The sequence below is a fragment of the Arachis hypogaea genome, chromosome 16, assembly GCF_003086295.3.
Source record: "Arachis hypogaea cultivar Tifrunner chromosome 16, arahy.Tifrunner.gnm2.J5K5, whole genome shotgun sequence".
Taxonomy (NCBI): Eukaryota; Viridiplantae; Streptophyta; class Magnoliopsida; order Fabales; family Fabaceae; genus Arachis; species Arachis hypogaea.
The window spans coordinates 53102414-53113840 of record NC_092051.1 but is presented as its reverse complement, the minus strand read 5'-3'; positions in this window follow the sequence as shown (position 1 = coordinate 53113840).

Below are 11427 nucleotides of genomic sequence, written 5' to 3'. Positions count from 1 at the left end.
CAAGCAAGGATTAAGTTTGGTGTTGTGATGCCAAGGCATCTTAGGCTAGTTTCACTAGCCTTTTTCTTATATTTTTAGTTGTTTTATGCATTTTCTTGAGCCTTAAGTAATCATTTGGGCCAAATAGTCATGCTTGTCTTAAATCATTCAACATGAAGATTTTGATGCAAATTCCATGAGTTTTTAGTTATATTCCTTGAATGCTATGAATGGAAGAATTCTCATGAATTTTAGCAAGAATTTGATGCAGTTGTTTGGATGATTTCAGGGAAGAAGAGGCTAGGCAAGGAAGCAACAAAATCAATAAAGGAAGCTTGAATATCACATGTGGAGTTTAAGCTCCAGTTTAAGCTTAAACTGGAGCTTAAACACCAAAATCATGAAAGCTGAAAGTGGCGTTTAACTTCCAGTTTAACCTTAAACTGGAAGTTAAACGCCAGAATTGAGAAATGAACCAGGATGGCTTTCCTCCATTTCCACGTTTAAGCTTCAGTTTAACCTTAAACTGAAGCTTAAACGTGTTCGACAGTTCCACACTCCAGGGTTGCCTTCTTCCATTTCCACGTTTAAGCTTCAGTTTAACCTTAAACTGAAGCTTAAACGTGCTCGAGCTTGTGCCTCCAGGGAGTGCCAGCGTTTAAGCTCCAGTTTAAGCTTAAACTGGAGCTTAAACGTGTTATATGGAACAGCTTGACCATGCCTTCTTCAAACATAAATAACTTGAGCTACAAAACTCCAAATGAGGTGATTCAAAATGCATTGGAAAGAAGACATCTAGAGCTTTCCAAGCATATATGGCATGCATGGTGGATACTAAAAATTGAGGGAGAAAACAGCCCCGTAATGTGCATAGAAGAGCATAGTACCAACATGCAATCAAGCCAGCTGACCTCCTCACCTTCCATGGAGTATAACTCGAGTTGTAGAACTCCAAATGATGCGCTTCCAGTTGCATTGGAAAGTAGACATCCAGAGCTTTCCAACGATGTATAGAAGTATGGGGTGGACAATGCAACTGAGCTCCCAAAATTGGCATTTTCGAGCACGTTTATGTGACTTAAACGTTGGCTTAAACGCTGTCAAACCAACCAGCAACCTTGTCACCTTCAATCAAGCATAACTTGAGCTATAGAGATCCAATTGAGGTGCTTCCAGTTGCGTTAGAAAGCTGACATCCATAGCTTTCCAACGAGGTATAATAGTCTATATTTAGCATCAAATTGGCAAGGTTGACAAGAGAACAAAGTGACGACTCAAGAAAGGGGGGTGCAACGTTTGAGTGTAGTTTAATGGATCATTATCCTTTTTGGATCAATTATGTCACTCTACCCTTCAAGCAAGCAAGGCCCATCAACAACACCAAATCAAGGCCACAAGAATCATCTAGAATAGTTTATTTTCATTTGATTGTAATTTGCTTTGAATTTCATTTTCATTTTGTAATTTAGGGAGCCTATTTAAAGGCCTTAGTTTCTGCATTTGAAGGGGGGGGATTGAAGGGGAATCCAGCCCCTGAGGGGGAGTTTTTACACACAGAGAACTTTGGATCATTTTCCTTTAGTTTTGTAATTGAATTCAGAGCTATGACTCACTAAACCCCTTTCATTGGGTTAGGGAGCTCTATTGTAATTCAATGAATCAATAATAGTTTTATCTTCTTCTTCAATCTTTTCTCTTGAATTTTGTTAGAAAGCTTCTCGATCTAATTCCATTGGGTAGTTGTCTTGGGAAAGAAACTGCCCATAATTGGAATCCTTCGGAACCTTGGGAAAGGAATGGAGGATTCATGCTAGAGAAGCTTTCTCACAGTGAATTGGATTGGGGTTTGGATGGATATTGTGACATGTAATCCTACCAAATTGTGGTTCATGAAACTGTGTGGTATAATCAGTGATCGAGCATCATCTCTTCTTATGAACATTTAAACCAAGGGATTAGGAATTTGTTTGTTTTTAGAGAGAATTGGTGAGCCAAGGGATTGGGATCCAATCATATAAGATTGCCAAGCAAAATTCAATGAATGCATTGGTTGAGGAAGGGATAAAAGTTGTTTTGATTCGGAGATCTCAATATCTCCTAACACCCAATGAACTCCCCATTTCTGATTTACCACTTTCTCTTTACATTCTGCAATTAAATTCATGCAATCACCCCATCCCTTTTAATTTCAGCAATTTAGCTTCTCGCTCTTTAATTCATGCTATTTTACATTCCGCAATTCTCATCTAAATCTTGATTCCGCTCAACTAGAACATACTTCTAATCCGAATTGCTCACTCAACCAATCCTTGTGGGATTCGACCTCACTCTATTGTGAGTTTTTACTTGACGATAACCGGTGCACTTGCCGGAAGGAATTTTGCCGATCGTGTAATTTCCTAAATCGTAGCATAACAAGTTTATGCGCATCAGATATCACCCTTGTTGCTTAGAGCTTGGTTGTGATTGTATTGTAGGGTGTGATAAACTCAAGTTGGGATTGTATCAAGGAATGGGAGAAGTGATGAAGGGAGGAGGAATCGTCACCATGCAACAATGAGCTAAATCCTTCCCCAAGCCCTCCCCTATATGAATATCAAACCCAAGGATATGAAGGATACCCCATACATAACTTCCAACCACCAACCCTTCAAGTACCATATCATACACCTCCATGGAATCAAAATGTCTACACATCTTGCTACCAACATTATGAACCATCACCCCTTATACACCACCTCAATACCCCCACCCTCATGACACACCTTCCAACTACACAACCTTTCTCCTAATCTTTGAATCTCATTTTCCACCTCAATATGAAGTTTTTCAACCCTTGCCCTAAGAAGAACAAGACCTTCAAGCATTCTTCCAAGAGCAAGAAGGTTTCCGAAGGACACAAGGTGAGTTCATGGCTACCATAGCCGAAGCGGTGAACCGCTTAGCTTCACTATGCTCGACCACTCAAGACACCCCCCTTGAAGGAGGTCGAGGATCAAGTAAGGAGTGTAGAGAGGAGGAGAACATGGATCCTCAAGGAAAGAAAGAGGAGCTAATGCTTGAATCACAAGAAGAGGAAGGTAGAACTAGTAAACCGGAAGAGGTAAATAAAGAGTTGATAAGTCCATATTTTTCGATGTATTTTTGGCTTGATTTGAATGGATTCTAGCATATGAACTCACACTTAAGCAACCAAATAGCATACTTTTGTGTTGGATCCCTAATTTGATTCTAAAGGTGAAAACATGCGTTTTAATGCCTAGATTAGTGAATTTTAATACCACTTTCATGTCATTCGATGCCGTGATATGGTTTGTGAGAGATTTCAGGCCTTGAAGGCAAGAATGGATGGCTAAAAGTGAAAGAAAGCATGTACAAGGGAGAAAACATGAATAAAACAAGGAAAGCACACACAGCGACGTGTGCGGACGCACACATCTGTACGTCCGCACAGGTCCCAGCACGTGATTTTATTAATGATGCACGTGCTTTGCAATTTCTGAGGCCTCTTAGCCCATTTTGGATAGCTGGGATGCTGTTTTGGAGTGCTATATGAAGGTGATTTCATCACTTATCAAAGTGGGGGCACATTGGAGCATAGTTTTACATAGTTTTTCATAGTATTAAGAGTAGGAGTAGTGTAGAGTAGAAAGCTCTCTTAGGGTTTTTGATGAGTAGAATTCACTCCCCATATAAAAATGGTGAATCCGTTCTTTTGGCAAGTGCACCAAAATTATCGTCAAGTAATAACCCATAATGGAGTGGGATCATATCCACAGAGATTGGTAGATTTGAGCAATTTTAATCAATTGGTGAATTAGTCAAGCTAAGCAAAATAGATTGTGATTGCAGAATTTTAAATGTGCAGAAATATAAATGACTCAAAAGTAAACGAAAGCAGTAAATAGCAGAATTGGAAATGGCAAGAAAGTAAAGAGCAGAAACTTAAATGACTTAATTGTAAATGGGAATGGGAATTGCAAAATGTAAAGAAAGCTATAAAGAAAGTGGAAGATAAGAATATGGGAATTCATTGAGATCAGGAGATGTTGTCTCTTTGGATTAAATCCAGCTCATATCCTCTTCAATCATGCAACTCATTGACCTCTTGGCAATCATGATTGATTGAGCCCCAATCCCTTGGTGACTCAATCTCTCAGATCTTGATCAATAGCCAATTCCTTGGTCTAATTACTCATGAAGAGAGATATGCTTGGTCCCTAATTATACCACACATCATCATAGGTCCAAGTAGAGGGAGGATTTTATGTCACCATATCCAAACACCAAAACCCAGATCCTACTCAAGTGTGAGAAGGGATTTCTAGCATGATTTCATGTTTCCTTTTCCAAGGTTCCCTTGAAACCCATTTTGCATTCGACCCCTTTTCCAAGGTGATTGAACACTAGCATGAAGAACGAATTTCCTTCTAGCAAGTCAAATAGAAGATGAAGAGAAGAAGAAATTCACTATCATTAATCCATCAAGTACAACAGAGCTCCCTCTCTCACTGAGAGGGAATTTAGCTACTCATAGCTCAATAGAAAAGTAAAGTGATGGAAAACTGAATCTAACTATGCTTCAACTAATAGCTCAACTGCTTAACCCCCCTTTTTTGCAATACTTTCAGGGGGTATATATATTACTCCTAGCACTAGCAATAAAAGAAAATACAAAAGTGAAAAGAAAATTACATTTTGGAGGGAAATGAAACTCAATAAACGTGATCTCACAACTGGCGTGTGGTTGGCGCTTCAGTGGCGTGCCACGCCTTGCTTTGATTCTGCCTTGGTGTGCCACGCCCAAACCTCAAGTGGCATGCTTCCCTTCATTGACCACCCTGGCGTGCCACGCCTTCGAGCTCAAGTGGCACGCCCAAGGTTCTTTAAAGTCTTGGGTAGTCTGGCGTGCCACACCTTCGAGTCCAAGTGGCATGCCTAGGCCTTTTTAAAGCTTTGGGTAGCCTTGCGTGCCACGCCTTCGAGCCCAAGTGGCACGCCCAGGCCTTTTTCTCTTCGCTTTTGCTTCTGGAAAGTTGAACAGTCGTGGCACACCCAGGGTATGGCGTGCCTCGCCCTTGTTGTGTGCTTGATCTATCTCTCTGGAAAGTTGAACTAGTGTGTCACGCCCAGGGTCTGGCGTGCCACGCCCTTGTTGTGCTTGGCTCCTTTGCTTGGCGTGCCACGCCTAGAACTCAAGTGGCATGCCCAGGTCTTCTTTTGCTTGATTGGTGATGACGGCGTGCCACGCCTGAGACTCAAGTGGTACGCCTGGTTGGAGGTTGGTAGCTGGCGTGCCACGCCTTCGACACCAAGTGGCACACCTATTTGGTTGATCTTTTGTCTCCCTCTCTGGAAAGTTGTACCAGCGTGCCACTCCCAGGGATTGGCGTGCCACGCCTATCATTTGCCTTGGTCCCAGTAGCTGGTGTGCCACGCCAACATTCAAGTGGCACACCCAGGTGAAAATCTTGAGCTGGCGTGCCACGCCTTCGATACCAAGTGGCATGCCCAGCCTTAGCTTTGGCCTTCTTTGTACCTTGGCGTGCCACGCTCAGATGCTCAAGTAGCACGCCCAAGTGACAGTGGAAGCTTGGCATGCCAAGCCTTCGATGTCAAGTGGCACGCCCAGCCTTTTTAGCCTTCAACCTCTTCTCTGGAAATTTGTACTAGCGTGCCACGCCACACTGCTCAAGTGGCACCCCATTCATTTGTGACCCTCCTAGCTTGGCATGCCACGCCTGGCTCCTCGAGTGGCACGCCCAATTGGATTTTAAAGCTGGTGTGCCACGCGTTCGATACCAAGTGGCATGCCCATGACTCAATTGGTGGGTTTGGCGTGTGACGTAAGGATTTTTGCTAGTAAAGAATTTTGTAAAAATAGTTGCGTTGTAGATATAGTTTCTAAACCAACAGAAATCCCTTTGTAGAAACGTTTTGGTTGTCACAAGTAACAAACCCCTTTTTAAAATTGATAACCGAGTATTTAAACCTCGGGTCGTCTTCTCAAGGAATTGCAGGGAGGTATGTTCTTATTATTGGTTATGAGTCTTGTAAATTGGGGTTTTGAAAGTAAGGAAGCAGTATGTTGAATGATAAGAAGAATAAAATAAATAAATAACTATAAAATAGACTCTTGGCAAGGTATGAAAACTGGAAGTCCTATCCTGGTTATCCTGATCAATTGTAATGAGAATTGGATTTTTCTCCCACTTTGTTAACCTCTAACTATGAAGGTAAGTTAAGTGCATGAATTAATTTTTATTCCTCATATCCTAGTCTTTCCTTGGAAAAAGTTGGAGTTATTGGAACTTGAATTAATCCTTGAAGAATTCCAATTTTCAATCAACGATGAGTTTGATAACTCAAGTATCTCCAATTATTTAACCCAAGCCAAAAGGGGAAATATCTAAATAAATTTAAAAACATTCATATAAATAAAGCAAAGCAATCTTAAATCTGAAATACCTCAAATAATATTAATTAAGAAAATCATAACATGAATGTAGCATAAGCCAATTAGGCAACATAACTAATATAAGCATTAAAGCATCTGAAAGTAAAAAGAGAAATGTAAAATAAAAAGAATATTGAACCTGGGATTGAGAGGCACTCCTAAAACTAAGAGAAATCCTAAATCCTAATCCTAAGAGAGAGGAGAGAAACTCTCTCTCTAAAAACTACATCTAAAACTAAAATTGTGAATTATGAGAGCATGATTATGAATGGATGTATTCTCCCACTTTATAGCCTATAATCTGTGTTTTCTGGACCGAGAACTGGGTCGAAAACAGTCCAGAAATTGCTGGAGAAAAAATCTGCTACGCTGATTTTCGTCACTGCGACGCATCCGCGTGGAGCACACGTTCGCGTCACCTAGAGTTAGGGAAACTATGGCATATTATATATCCAATCGAAGCCCTGGACGTTAGCTTTCCAACGCAATTGGAACCGCGTCGTTTGGACCTCTGTAGCTAAAGTTAAAGCCGTTTGAGTGCAAAGAGGTCAGGCTGGACAACTTCGCAATTTCTCCAACTTCTTGTATTCCTTCCACTTTTGCATGCTTCCTTTCCATCCTCTGAGCCATTCCTACCCTGTAATCTCTGAAATCACTTAAAACACATATCAAGGCATCTAATGGTAATAAGAGAGGATTAAACATAGGGAACTTAAGGCCAAAGAAGCATGTTTTCAATCAAAGCACATAATTAGGAAGGCAAATGTAAAACCATGCAAATAGTATGAATAAGTGGGTAATGAGTTAATAAAAACCACTCAAATGAGCACAAGATAAACTATAAAATAGTGGTTTATCAGCATGCCATGCCCAGCCTGGCGTGCCACGCCCCTTTAGTGGGCTTCATGGTTGCTTTCTGGAAAGTTGTATTGGCATGCCATGCCCAGCTTCTGGTATGCCACGCCCATGTAAATGCTTGGTAGATCTTCTCTGGACTTTAGTACTGGCGTGCCACGCCAATGCAATTTTGTGGCGTTTGCCCCAAGTGGCACGCCAATTTCACATGCCCAGCTTGTTTTGTTGTTTTCTTCTCCTTTTTGATGTCTTTTTCACCTGAAATTCAGCACAAACTCAATTCAAAGTAATGTACTATAATGTTCATCAATTAATGCATAAATTGCAATGATCTTATGAGATTATACTCTTTTATGGTCCTTTTTATGCAAGAAGAAAGGGTAGATGATACAAGTCATCACAACACCAAACTTAAGCTTTGCTTGTCCCAAGCAAATTAGTGTGAGTAGCCCTTTTACGATTTGAGACTTTGACCTTGAATAAATGCAAACATGACTAAGAGTAGGACTAAGTGCTTAACACATGCATGAATAATTTTGTTTCAATGTCACAGATTCCTAGATCCTTGAGGGTTCCTTCAAGTATAAGCTTCAGGGGTCCTTCTTATTGATTGTCACCTTGAAGTAGCAAGAGTTGTTTCATGTTCTTTTTGATTGTTCTTTCTTTTCTATTTGTTGACCACGACTCTAAGTGTTTTGTCTCAAGACAACCCTTTAGTTAGGCTTTCAATTAGCACTCCCAAACCAGTTGGCTTTAGGGTACTAGGTGTTAAAACACCCCTAGGGATTTACTTGCCCAGGTCTCTTCTTGACACATCTTTACCACAAGCATCTACTAGGTTCTTTAACTTCTTTTGAGCTTTTTAATGTTTCTTTCCTTCCTAGTAGTTGATGCTCAGAGTCTTGGGTCTTTATTACTTACTACTTCTTGGTTCTATAGATATTCAAGGAACACTCCTTAACCTTTACTTGTCATACCTCCTAAGACTAGTTGCCTTTCATGACTTACTTTCTTTTTTACTTCATTCAAGGTTCTACACTTAGTTCCTTGTCTCTTTGTTTTTGAAGATCTCTCTTGGTCTTAGTCTCTTTTACTCTTGTTCTTGCAACAACTCACAACAACTTTTTGGAGACAAACTATGCTTTTATTGATATTGCAAAAACTTGAATTAACATTGCATTTTCTTTCTTGAAACTAAAAGGACTCACAAAAGACTTCAAGATATACATAAAAAAAAGCTAAGCATTGAAAATAAACTCTCCTAGTGTTACAATTATTCAAAGACAGAATTTAAAACATAGAGAAAACTAAGCAGAATGCAGAAAATAGAGAGTGTCAACCATGGGACTTAACAACCTTGAGCAGCTTCAACTTCTGTTCATTGGCTCGTTGCCTTTGTCTTTCTTCTTGGAAGGGGAGGAGTCATCTTCATCCTTTTTGGAAGATCTCTCTTGTGCCTTAGCATCTTTGGGCTTCCAAAATCCTAGCCTCCTTATGTAGTTCCTTTCATCCTCCTTATGTTTGGCTAGAATTTCTTCTTGTTTTGCACTCAACTCCTCCATTCCTTGCATGAACGTTAGGTATCCTGGGTTTAGAGCGGCCACAACATTACACAAGTGATTCAGCTTCACTTGTGTGTTGATATCATATTGCCTCCTTGAAATAGTTCTGGCATCATAGAGATTTCTGAACTCAGTAAGGTTCATCTGTTGCCATTTTCCTGGCTCTACTATTTTGTCGAGTGCACTTCGCACCTCCCCTCAATCGAACTGTTCTTGCTGCTCCTTCCTCATGTGCTCCCAACTCTCTTGGAGCTGTTGTATGTTCTGATTCACTTGGTTCCATTGTTGATGTCCTCTCTCAGATGGTGTATGTCTCCCTTCATTTGGTGTATATCCCCTTGCACTTGCTCCCAATTGAATCCCTCTGGAAATTATTGGTATTGCAGATATGGTGGTGGTTGGAGTGCTAGAAAGTGTGGTTACTCCTCTGCCTCTTCTTCTTCTTGTTGTTGTTGCACATGTGGCTCATTAACATGAGCTCTATGCTCCCTGGCCCTCTGAAGTGGGTTGACAGCTACCACTTTGGCCATTTTTTGGCAGTTATGGGCTTTTCTTGCTCTCCTAGCACCTCATCAATTATCTTCTCCACCCCTGCTTCATCACACAGCCGTTAAATGATGCTGGGGAATGCCAACCTTGAGCTATCCTTGGTGCTTTTCAGAATTATATTGATGTTGTTGGCAATCAATTCCCCAACATTGACATTTTCACCTCTCATGATGCTGTATATGAGCATAGCTCTCTCTTTGGTCACCTCTGAAGTGTTGGATATAGGGATTAGGGATCTCCTCACAAAATCCAGCCACCCCCTAGCTTGGGGGCTCAAATCTCTTCTTTTCAGTTGGTTGGGCCTCCTATCCTTGTCATTTATCCACTGCACATTCAACACACAGATTTTATTTAGGATTTCATCAAATCCTGGGTCTTGTTGCTTCATTCTTTCTTCATAACTCCGGGTGGAGGTTGTCTGCTTCACCATTAGCATCCTCTCTATATTGGTGGGGCTGTAATCAATGGACTTCTCCCTCACATAGCTAAGATAGCCATATGGTTGTCCTAGATGAGGTACAGCATTGGCGTAGAATTCCCTCACTAGGCTCTTCACCACCTTCCTTGGTGGGTTGCACAAGAGTGCCCAGCCTCTACTGTTTATCTCCCTGTTGATCTCAGGATGCTCATTCCTCCCCAATTGGAACCCGGCCTCTGAAATGATTTGCCTCTCACTTACCCAACCATAAAACTGGTTTTGGTTGAATAAGGAGAGCAACTTGTACTCATTGAACCCTGAGCTTGAGGACCCAGAGATTGGTTCCTTAGTCTTTTTTTTCTTTGATGCTGAGGTTTTTGGTGGTGCCATTAGGTTGAGGGAGTGTGTTTGAAGTAGGGGTGTGCAAAAAAACTGGTTTCACTGAACTGAATTGAAACTGAACTGAAACTGTTCTAAATAAACCAGTTTTTTTAAATAAAAAACTGAACTGAAACTATAGTTTTTATGAAAACCAGTTTATTAAAAACCAGTTTTTATGGTTCAGTTTAGTTTTAAACCAAATTAAAACTGGTTTTATTTAAACTCTAAAATTAGTTTTAACATACTCTTTCTCTCTCTCCTTTCACTTTCTCTCTCCCCTTCCTCTCTCTTTCCACTTTCAACCCCCTCTTTCCCTTCTCTCTCCTCTTTCTCCCCCCTCTCTCCCTTCTCTCTCTTTCCCTTCCTCTCTATCTCTCTCCTCTTTGTCTCCCTCCTCTCTCTCCTCTCTCTCTCCATCTTCTCTCTCTCTCTCTCTCTCTCTCTCTCTCTCTCTCTCTCTTTCCTCTTTTTTCCTCTCCTCTCTCTCTCCTCTCCTCCTCTCTATCTCTTTCCTCTTTGTCTCCCTCCTCTCTCTCTCTCCATCCTCTCTCTCTCTCTCTCTCTCTCTCTCTCTCTCCTTTGCCTCTCTCTCTCCTCTTTTTCCCCTTCTCTCCCTTCTCTCTCTCTTTCCCCCCTCTCTCTCTCCTCTTGTCTCCCTCCTCCTCTCCATTCTCTCTCTCTATCTCTCTCTCTCTCCGTCTCTCTTCCTATCTCTCTCTCTCCCTTCTCTCTCCTTTCCATCTCTCTCTCCCTCTCCCTTCCCGTCTCTCTTCCTCTCTCTCTCTCCTCCTCTTTCTCCCTCTCCTCTCTCTCCCCCCTCTTCCCCTTTCTTTCTCTCTCTCCTCTCCCTCCCTCTCTCCCCCTCCCATTTCTCTTCGTCTCTCTCTCTCTCTCTCTCTCTCTCTCTCTCTCTCTCTCTCTCCCCATTCCTTCCTCTCTCTCTCTCTCTCTCGTCCTTCTCTCTTCTTCTTCTTCTCTCTCTCTCTCTCTGTCTCTCCTCTCTCTCTCTCTCTCCCTTCCTCCCTCATTTTCTCGCTCTCCCTTTTTTTCTCTCTCCTCCTCTCCCCCCTCTTTCTTCTCTCTCTCTCTCCTTCTCCTCTTTCTTACCCTTCTCTCTCTCTCTTTTTCCTCTCGCTCTCTCTCCATGTCTTTCCTTTTTCTCCCCTCTCCCTTCTCTCCCTCCTCCCCTTCTCTCTCTCTCCTTTTTTTCTCTCTCTCTCTCCTCT